The following is an 11970-nucleotide window of genomic DNA, read 5'->3' as shown; positions in this document are numbered from 1 at the left end:
AATGGTCGGAAAAAACTAGAGCCATCCATTTGGATAGACCAGATGGCTATAAAATAAGAAGAACCAATGTAGAAGAACTTAAGTTGTGGGTCAGAACCTAAAATATCTGGGCCCGGGACCAAAAATATATGGGTCAAAAATTATTTACAAAACAAATTTAAAGGGTAGAATAGTAATTTTTTGCCCCTTATCTTTCTATGCGAGCTCTATCTCCTTCACGTGGCGCTGTGATGGGTCATCGCCGGCGACGGAGGCGGCCACCACCACCAGCAGCACGACGCCACGCCGGACAGGTCGTCGCTCGAGCTTGCACGCCGCGATCTAGCGGACTGTCTCATGAAAGAAGGTCATGCTGGTGTGTTGGCCGACGTGTGAGGCGACGTGGCCTGGAAGGGGACCCGTCACCTATCTGGAAGGAGGTGTTCCAGAACGCATTTAGAGTTGGTGCTCGTGGTGGCAGCAGAGTGCTCGTCATGACAAGCACTACGTAGAAAATGATTTGTAGCAACGGTTCAATTTTTTTGTAGGGGCGGCTGGTGATGGAGCCGCCCCTACAGTGGCGTGCTCGGGTGCCCAGACACCAGCCGCCCCTACAAATGGAACAGCAAGGGTGGCTGGTGATACGAGCTGCCCCTACAAATGGAGTATGATTTTTAGGGGCGGCTCAATCACCAGCCGCCTCTAGAAATGGTATTTGTAGAGGCGGCTGGTGATTGAGCCGCCCCTAAAAATGGCCCGTATTTATAGCTTCTATTTGTAGGGGCGGCTCAATCACCAGCCGCCCCTACAAATGACCCCCATATAAAACTGAAGCAGCACCTTCTTACTCCTCGGGTCATTCACTCCAACCCGTGAAAGAAAGTTGGGGAGGGCTTGGGCACCTCCCAAAAATTGCTCTACTAAGGGGGGAAGGTTTTGGTCTCAAATCCTTTGGTGGAGAGGTTGTAGAAGGTAAGAAAATGCTATTCCACACTTTTTTTGAAGTTTTAATGGTTGATTAGTGAATAATTAGAGTTTTGTTTTTCTCTCTCTTCTATGGTGCTTGAGCTATTTATGAGCAAATTAGACCAAACTTTTAAATGTACTAGGGTAAATTAGGGAGGGGAACAAGATCATACCCTTATTTGGTCCATGTTTCTTGATTTTAGTGAACCATTAGTTAGTTTTATGGATGTTTCATGTGCATGTGATCTAGATCTAGGGTTTGGTTTTTTTATTAATTTCGTTTTTGTAAATTTATGTTTGATAAAATTGGACTAGGGTTTGTACGAAAGATATTGTGTAAAGTATAATTATTGCTAATTGTTGTCTTTGAAATTGTTTATTGTAATCAATAAATATGTATTTTAATTATTTATGGATAAATGGGCCATTAATTAATTTTCCTCTACCATGGTGTGTTTGTATGCTTCATGTAATTATATTAGATTTATATTCATATATATCTGAGGTATATACAATTATTCTCAAATAATTATTACTTTGATTAATTTTTATATATATCTGAATAAGTAGTCCTTTAATGTTTATTTTGTTGTTGTTGTAAAAGATGGAGTACAGGAACTCTTGGATGTATGGTTCGTTAAGGTTCAAGGCAGGTTTCCGTGAAGAGGTGGATAAATTTATTGAAGCCGCAACGAAGCATGCAACGACATTGAAAGAGAATAAGGATACAATTATTTGCCCCTGTAAAGATTGCAAGAACCGTATGGCATGGACAGATGTGACTATCATCAGATCACATTTGATTATACGAGGATTTGTTGAGGACTACACAGTGTGGATTCATCATGGTGAAACGGTTATTGTTAACGATGAGGATGAGGAGGAATACGACGATGAAACCATAGAATCCCTGTCCCAATATTCAGCCGAGCTTGATGCACAAATGGATTTCGAGTTTGGCAATGAACAAGGTGGTGATGCTGGTGGTTGGGATGGTAACGACGAAGGTGGTGCCAATAATGATGGTGGAGCACGTGTCGGAGTTGAAGATAATTTAGATGACATGATTCGAACCCTTGGACCAGAGATTTTACTAAATAGCCCGAAAGGTCTAGAAAATTTGGAAAGAGTGACAAAAGCATCGAAGGAGACTGTGTATGGTGTTGAAAAGGGTTGTCCGACACATTGGACATTGCTACATTTCGTGCTTGAGCTGCTCATCCTGAAGGCTAAGTACGGCTGGTCAGACTGTAGTTTCAATGATCTATTGCATCTCCTGTCATGGGTGCTGCCACAACCAAACTCAATTCCCGCCAACACATACCAAGCGAAGAAGATCATAAGTCCATTAACAATGGGGGTTGAAAAAATACATGCATGCCCCAACCACTATATACTTTTTCGTGGTGAAACGTTCAAGTCATTGGATAAATGTCCCCGGTGTGGGGCCAGCCGGTACAAGAACAATGACCTTTACGGTGGGGACGAACCATCCACGGGGAAAAAGAGGAATAAGAAGGGTACAAAAAAGGTGGTACAAGAATCTCAGCCCCCAAAGGACACTCCATTAGGCAACGATGCAAAGCAGAGAAGAATTCCTGCCCTGGTAATGTGGTACCTGCCAGTGACCGACCGCTTGAGACGTATGTTCCTAAACCCTAAAGAAGCCGCACTCATGACATGGTGGGATGATGAGCACAAGGTGGATGATGATAAGATTGCACACCCGGCTGATTGTAGTCAGTGGCAAAGGTTTGATGAGAAGCACAAAGAATTCAGCGATGACCCAAGGAATGTACGGTTTGGCTTGAGCACCGATGGAATGAATCCCTTCAATGAGAGGATGAGCAACCACAGCACATGGCCAGTGATCTTGACCATGTACAACATCCCAACATGGTTGTGTCAGAAGAGAAAGTACCTTCTCCTCACTATTCTTATTTCTGGCCCTAAACAACTAGGCATTGATATAGACGTGTTCCTCGAGCCCTTGATGCAAGAAATGGAGAGACTATGGAGGCATGGGGAGCAGATGTATGATGCGTTCCGAAATGAGGACTTCATATGTAGAGCAATAATATTTGTTACTACCAATGATTACCCCGCGTTGTTTGCTTTGTCTAGACAAATCAAAGGGAAGACGGGATGCTTGGTTTACTTGGATGGTACTACATGGGTGTACCTGGATGCATCCAAGAAGATAGTTTACCTAAGGAACCGACGCTTCTTAAAGACAAGTCACAAGTACCGCAACAAATTGTTCTTTAGATTTTATGACAACGCCCTGGAGATTGAACCCCCTCCGGAGAGACGTCATAACGGAGAACATGTGTACAGAATGGTGAAAAATATACGCGCCGTCTATGGAAAGAAGAATCCAGATGGGACGAACAGAGATAGAAGCACACCTCCTATCGAAGGCGTACCTTTCAAGAAACAATCGATCTTCTTTCAGTATCTGCCTTATTGGCCAGACTTGGAGGTCCCCCATGCCATTGATGCTATGCACGTATAGAAGAATGTCTTTGAGAGTCTCATTGCTACCTTGATGGACACAGGCAAGTCAAAGGATGGTCTGAAAGCACGGAAAGACATGGTGCAGCTAAACATGATGCCACAACTTCACCCGGTACCTGAGGCTAATGGAAAATACACTCTGCCCGCGGCGTGCTTCAACCTAACACCAGACGAGAAGAGAGCTATATGCACTTTCCTGAGGGGGATCAAAGTCTCGACTGGGTTTTCAGCAAATGTGAAGAAGCTAGTGTCGATGAAGGACTTGTCAATAACACACTGCAAGGCTCACGATTGCCATGTGATGCTGACAGTGTTTCTACCTATTGCAATCAGGGCTATAAAGCCAGAGTTCTTGAAAATGGCCATCACCCGCATGTGCTACTTCTTTTCGAAGATCTCACAGAAGACGATTGGCAAGGAAGAGCTGAGTGACCTACATGAAGTTGCGAAGGCGCTGGAGGAGCAAGGAATGTCTATGGAGCCACGTATATTAGTGACGCCACCGGGAGAACTGGCATTAGTTGGCAGCCCTCCGAAAGTTCCTAGCAGCCAAGGTTCCACTGCAGCCACAACCTCAGTCGATCTCATACGGGAACCTACTAGTTGCACCTTGGTGTTTCTCAGCGGCCGGCAGAACACTGTGATGGAGGTGGCAACGGGTGTTGCACATCCTCCCGGTGGCTTACACCACAATAATAACATACCATCGGACTACACTAGGGTCGAGGTGCATACAGTGAAGCCCGAGTTCATGCAGTGGAGGATAGACTACGCAACTCCCGAGGGGCTGGTGTTACTCGGAGATGTTATGGGGCAGTTCATCCTCTGGCACAAACGGGACATTATATTGACTGCTTCTTCGCCGCCTCCCCCTCTCCCAAATTTGGAGCGAGTTGTTGAGGCCGGGGAGATATTTTCACCGTCTCGTGACCCCCACATTCCTGAGATGCCACATTCTTCCCCGCCTCCTATCGAGCATGTGCCTGATGAGATGCCACAACCTTCTCCAGCTCGTACCGGGCAAGTGCATCATGAGATGCCACAGTCTTCTCAACAAGCACAACCGATACATGAACAACGAGTGCCTCCTGAAGAAGGTGATGCACAAGAAGATGAGGACGTGCCTGAATGGGAACTCCGAAAGAAGATTCCAATCCACATAAGGCCAGTTTATGTTCCGATCAAAGACGTCTCGTCGGTGTCCAAGTGGTATTCCCATGATTAGTTCAAGCCTGAAAACCAAGTTAAAAAAGTCCCATCACGGGGTTCTGAGGAGGCCGTCAGTAGCAAACTTCACCAAATTGCAAAGCAGTATCCAAATGTTGATGCCATCGAATGGTCAAAGGATTGCCCAAAAAAATATGAAAGAGGCAAGCCCTTCCTACCAAACCGGGACATCCAGCGCCTACCACTTGGAATGAGAAGGTTCCATGATTGGTACTTGCGTGTTCTCCCAACGAACATAGATATCATACAAGCATGCTTTCCCACCGGCACATTTGGAAGCCCAGCCGGGAAAATTGTCTTTGACTTCAATGACATGCACATATGCTTTCACCTGGGAGAAATGGAGATGAATCTAATTCGCACATGGTGCCTGTAAGTCCTTGTCCTCCCGATATGATATGAATGTAATCTTTGAATTTTGTTGTAACTAACCCACGCCGTGATTTGTAGAATGCAAGTGCACATTGTCAAACAAATGCCAAGTGTGAAAGCCGGGTATGTAGACCCTCAAGCTATAGCCCAAACAAATTTTAATTACCCTAAACGGTGGACACTGGATGCCAAAGAGCTAGCAGCTGCAAAGACTCTTCGGGAGAAAGAGCGCATTCGTAGTGCGAAGCTAAGGGAAGAGTCCCTTAAGGTTGCGGCATACATTGATCTGGCTTTCAAAAATCTCCAACAACACTCTACTATATGGCTACCATACAACTTCGAGTAAGTTCAACTATAACTTAAAGCTATGTTCGATATATTTTATTCGATGTAAAAGAGCTTATCTAGTTATATGATTAAATCCATGCAGCAACCACTGGATTTGTATAGTCGTCGATGTCGGGAAGAGCATGGCATGGGTCTTTGATTCAATAGATAAGGACCCGGCGACATACAAAGACTTCATATCGATTCTCAAGACGTATACATATCGACAATCCTCATTAGCTTATATGTCTGTATACATACTTGTAACGTTCACTTATGCATACTAACAAGTTGTATTTGCTAAAATAATTCGAACAGAGCATTTAGGTTCTATGTCTCTTATCATCACGGAAGGCATGATCCAGCGAGGAAGGAAAAGCTGGCTATAAAAATACTATGTACGGTAAGTGTAACTTACTTCTTCAGTACTCCGTTACATGGCTGTCAAAAGCATTACCTAATATTTTCATATGCAAAACACATAGTGCCCCAAGCAGAGGCCTGGGAGTGTACATTGTGGATACTATATATGTTCTATGATGAGTAACACCGGTGCCTACAGGAGACACCCCTTAAGGGTAAGTTTGAACCTCTTCACCCGTAGTATAAAAACTTCATAAATGGTATGAAATACTAAACTGAAACTTGTTTTCTTGTAGTGGAGAGAAGAGAAAGGAATGAAAAGAGACCCATACAAGGATGACCAACTCTTAGAGCTCGTCGGCGACCTTTGCAACTTCATATTGGACCAGATTGTACACGTCAGAGGCGCCTACCATGATCGAGAGTCTGACTTAGGTACAAATCCTCAGTACCAACACCTTCGTGAGACTGAAAGGCTAGCTCTAGGACGTTGATAACAATGTGTATGAAATTTGTATATTTAATGATGGATTGTATATATATATCATTACGAATTGGACTTGTAATTGTACTTTATATAATACTATTGTGCTTGTAGTCGTGTTCGGAACGTTGGTCGCGTGGCGTTCGGCAACGCGAACGCGGTTCGTAACGTTGGTCGCGGGGCGTTCGGCAACGCGGATGCTGGATGGAATACGCAGAAACAAACAGTTCTGGTCGAATTTGAATTGTAAATTTGAATTTTTTTTTGCGGGAAAACGTATTGCAGGGGCGGTTCTAGATTGAACCGCCCCTACAAATAGGTATTATAGAGGCGGCTGGCACTACAGCCGCCCCTACAAATAAATTTGTAGGGGCGGTTGGTTCTTGAGCCGCCCCTACAAATAGATTTGTAGGGGCGGTTCGTAATACCAGCTGCCCCTACAAATCTATTTGTAGGGGCGGCTCAATCACCAACCGTCCCTATAAATCGATTTGTAGGGGTGGCCTGGGAACCGCCCCTACAAATGCATGATTTGTAGAGACGGTTCGGTAGGGGCGGCTGGCCAAACCGCCCCTACAAAGGGTTACCAGCCGTCCCTAAAAATGCTTTTTGTAGTAGTGAAGCAAAGTGATGGTTGCCGACAGATGAAGGCCGGTCGTGCACGTCCACCGCGTGGAGAAGCTGCAGCTTGAAGATGTGGGTGCATGGCGCTTACTCAAGAACTAGGTTAGGGTCGGGAACTCTGGATTCTGGAATACTTCTTTAATTTTCTGTGTCTTCAACGGTTAATTTTCAAGATAATAATGCCGCTTCAAACTATGGTGACGACGATTCCCAAACAGGCATTCGGCGCTGACCCTGTAGGTGGCAGTAAAGATGAAAACGGAACGGAAATATTCCGAACTGAACCGCATCGTTTTCTATATTTAATCCGATCGAATCCGTATTTTCTTGTCCGACTTTACCGTTTTCGCTTTCGCATTTCAGATGTTTCGTATTTCAAATGTAAAAGTAGAAAACGGTTTAGACATTTTTTTTTACCGTTTTTTACTTTTCTACTTTTAATTTAAAATATTCCGAATTGAAAATTCGGTTTAAACTGAATTTAGCCAACTGCACAGGTCATACAGCCCAATTACAGGTTGTTCACCACGCAGCTGCGTTCTTTCTACCGGTGGCCAGCTGCCCTCTCTTATAGACGGCGCCCAGCCCCATCTCTCTTCAACTCACGAGATGATGCTAAATGTCATGAAACCAGCAGCATCTACACGAAAGCCCACCTGAGCCATAGCCCATCAAGCTCATCGGTTTAACCCCCACCTGCAAAGTCAATCATTTGATAGTTTTTGCATCAGCCGAATAAATCTTTATTACTTAAAAGAAAAATCTGAATAAATCTTTAAAATAAAATACTACATCTATTCTAAAAAGATTAATAAAATTATTCTGACTCTGTTCGAGTTCATGTTTCTATAATATGCACTTGTTAATTATTATATGCACTTGAACTTGATCATGTATGCACTTAGTCATGCACTTGGTCTACGGTATTTCGTATTGAGTTTTCGTATATCGACCGTGTTCGACATAAATCCGCTCGAATTGGTTCGTTTTTGAAATTCTCGATAATTCGTAAGTTCGCGTTCGTTTTCGTGTCCGGTTTTACTGTTTTCGCTTTCGTTTTCGTATTTCAAATATAAAAGTACAAAATAATTTAGGAGTTTTTCGACTGTTTCCGATCGTTTTCATCCTTAGGTGGCAGACGGCGGCGCTAGGCCCTTCCTGGCTTGCTTCTCGTAGATCCGTGGTTCAGTTTGTGCGCATTGGAAAAATAAAGGAGATGTCGGTAAACATGAATATCCACTAAAATGACTAAGCTACCCTTACTTACCTTTAATTTATTTTTTTCAGATCATACGACTGAAAAAAATCTACGTAGAGGAACCGGTGGTTCCTTCCAAGCACCTTAACAAACCTCCCTGAATAAATATGAAAAAAAAAACTATGTATGTATCTAAACCTAAACCACCTTGCGCCTAGGCTCCATTCCAGGCCTCATTGTCCTCCCACTAAGTATTGATCATCACTTATAGCAATGCAAAACTTTCTTGGTTTAACTTTTGTTGTCGAAAACTTCGATCAATTATATGGACATCTAAATGACTTTTGTAGAACCGCAGTTGATGTACATATGCACCACATATAACTCATTTAACATTAAGACAATGCTTAATCTTTTTGAACCTCTATGTTGTGTGGAGTTGTGGTAATTGTTAAGAGCCAATCACGGAAGGATGATCAAATCCCACGCATCCAACACTCACGCAGATTAGTGACTATGATTAATCTTAATCGCTATCTAATCGGACAATTGTTGTAAACTCTAATTCACCCGTTCGGCAACCCTATCTCCGAATGGACGCCAATGATTCTTGGCGTCAGTTCAACATGTATATAAACACAAGACCAATCAATTAAAGAGACACTTCATTCAAATCTCTTGTTCTCGTTGTTTAAAAACTTGAACAGTAATTGCACATTTGGCTGTCCACTTTGCAGGTGTAAATACAGGGCCTGACAAGAACAATAGAGGAGGGGGGATTCACAAAAATAAAAGGAGGGGAGTTTTGATGACAAACACCCCAAATGTTAAAAACAAGAACAATAGAGGAGGGGGAATTCCAACAACAAAAAAGGAGGGGAGTTTTGATGAGAAACGTCCCAAATGTTAAAGCGAATCGTGGCCGTCCATCGTGATGACTGGACTCTTACGTCTTACCTGCAAATGGCTAAACATCCGAAAGGTTGGATGAAACTTCACGCATCCCTGTTGCAACTTGCGACACTACTGATAAGATGTACACAACAACTTGCTTGGATAGAGTTGACCTTGATCGAGGATAATGCCATCGTCTCAAACAAAAAACTTGTTATATGTCCGGTTAACAATGACTACCACAGACCAGCTCGGCAATTGTTTCAGACTTTCAGTAATTTTAATGGAAATAGCATGGTAAATCTTCATCACACCAGTATGCAAGTGGTATAAATATATCATGCATGTATCTATGTGAATGTAGTGACAGCCAGATAGGAGAGGCATCTGTTATAGGATCTTAAAAGTAAAACAGTGGATCTCCACCTTTGTAGTGTAGTATGTGACTAACATGAGCATTTGTACAGATCAATGGGAAAAATATCTACATCAGGTGAATGAGATTGTCAAATTCAAACCCATTTTACTACAAAAAATACATCCTTGCAGCTCACGAGATGAAATCCAGCCAATCAAGGTTGCCAAGGTCCTCGGTTTCACTCTGATCAAAGGAGAAAAGAACAGTCCCGTCGATAGTTTTTGTAACAGGAATTGGCCATACACACACACACACAAAAAAAAAAAAGCCTGCTGTGCTATGTTGACTTCTTCAGAGAATGTACTATGTAATAACAACAGAAAAAGCCAAAAATAAAGATAATACGACAAAGGTATAAAAGGCATTAGTTTCACTAGATATACTCACAATCATTACCTGTTCATGTCCAGTTGAGAAGTCGGTTTTGGATGGTTCGTTTCCCACACCAGCAGGCTTTTCATTTATATCCACCTAATTAAAACATGAGAAATCTACATGACAATTTATCAAAAGCAAGTCCGAGCAGCAGCAACAATGCACAGCCCTAGAAATATAGATGCGTACAATTATCATCATGACCACACGCATGCAAACACACAAAAAGACAGCATTCAGCACCATCATTTCTTGAGTTTGAGGGGCGGCTGCAGCAGACACCATCCATCATCTGAACTTACCCATCAGATTACCTCTAATCTCGATCTCGGATTTGCCGGGTGGGCCATTGCGGTCACTCTTAAGGCGCATAAAACACAGGAGGCATAGTGTACCCAGCTCCATTACAGCAAATTAATTGACATCAAATGGTTTGTTACAAACTTGACCAGCAGAGTACAGCTCAATTTGTTTTCTTGCATACCCACTCGCACACCCTCTAGGAGATAATAGTACAGACTCAACACAGAAAAATATTTAGTTGACCAATTTACTCCAAAGGACAGGGCTAATTTTTAGAAAAGAGAAGGGCTAATTGTCCAAGGTACATCTCAATCCTCAAAACTGAATAGTGAGAGCAAACATAGCTTGGATCTGTCTATATGGTACCAGGACCACAGCCCACAAAGGAACCAGCATCTTGTACCTGTCGTCTTGAAGGAATGGAAATTGATGCTAATGTTACTTTTATGAAAAACAATAAGACTAATTTCACTCTAAATAGGCTCTGAATTTTTTTTCGCGAGCGGGTGTGCACCCGTATTTAAATAGGCTCTGAATTTAATTTGTGCCCTTGATTTCATCAGGGATTACATTATGGTCTATGAAGTGACATAGTGCAGGCTGCTTTTCTGAATTTCCCAGAGTCCACTTGGAGCACAAGCAGCCAGCTTGACATGCATGATTCGTCTTCCGAAATGAAAGTTGACAATCTTGACAATGATCCTTCATCAAATCTCGCTCATGGATTATAGGCCGGAAACCGAAAAGGAGCGCAGCTGCTGCCACCCAGGTGACAGCCTCAGCATCAACACTAGTACAGCTTTAGACAAAGTCTTGAAAAACAAGGCTTGGATGCTGTACCTAACGTCATAGCAGTCTCTGCGACGTGGAAATTCTCATGAGCGATTGTCAGTGCGTCAAGTCCCTTTCTGGCAGTCGTGCTGCAAGTCCTTGTAATGTCTAGCTGCTGTCCACACAAGCACAAATCCAAATTGAAATTCGATGGAGCTCATGACCTGAAATGACTAAATCAAAGATGTGTTAATGGTACGCTGATATGGGAAAATAATGTAAAATAATGTAGGTGGAAATGTGAGGAGACTGACTTTTTTCTATGGTCAGAAATAAACAACAACAATAAATAATAATAATATTCACTCTGCACACGATTTAGAAAAACAACTGGTCAGACCAGACTATTTAGACCAAATTATAAACTAACAGGAACTAGTTTAATCAGAAAACTAACAGGAACCATTTTAACCTCGCTTGACTATACTGAAGATTAATATATCTTATGAGCAACGGACATACCACAAAAGTGTAAGCTCCTCTTGGCCCAGTAAGTTTGTGTACATTCTTTTGCGAGAAAATATTCTAAACTGTTCTTCATATTGTTTTACGATATAAACACCATACCACACCTGTCTAGAGAACACACACGAGGTCACACAAGAACTGACACTTTTGATGTCCAAGCCAAGATTTCCAAATCAGTTCCCATGGCAGCACCTACAAAGGACACATAAGCTGATCATGCCGTGTACCTCGATCAGGTTGTAGGACCACGACCACCTTTGATAGTGTGAGTCAATATGGCATACAAATAGTAGATTGATTCAATGTGTACAAGGGGTACAACATATATAGGCAAGGATCGGTGTAGGGCTTATAGAGCACACCCAATCAACGGAGATCCTTGCCTAATCTGGGAGATCAACTACTATAATACCAAAGGCAGCCCAGCCACCAGGCGTGGGCGCCTAGGCCCATGGCCAGCCCTATAGGCCCTAGTCTAACACGCCCCCGCAGTCGGATCGCCAGCCACTCTGCACGTTCAAACTGGACTTGAACTCCGTGAACATTGAAGAGGGAAGCCTCTTGGTGAAGATGTTCGCATACTGTGAAGAGGTAGGAACATGCAGGACACGGATATCGCCAATG

The sequence above is a fragment of the Miscanthus floridulus genome, chromosome 10, assembly GCF_019320115.1.
Source record: "Miscanthus floridulus cultivar M001 chromosome 10, ASM1932011v1, whole genome shotgun sequence".
In the NCBI taxonomy this organism is placed as follows: domain Eukaryota; kingdom Viridiplantae; phylum Streptophyta; class Magnoliopsida; order Poales; family Poaceae; genus Miscanthus; species Miscanthus floridulus.
This window is presented reverse-complemented; position numbering follows the sequence as displayed.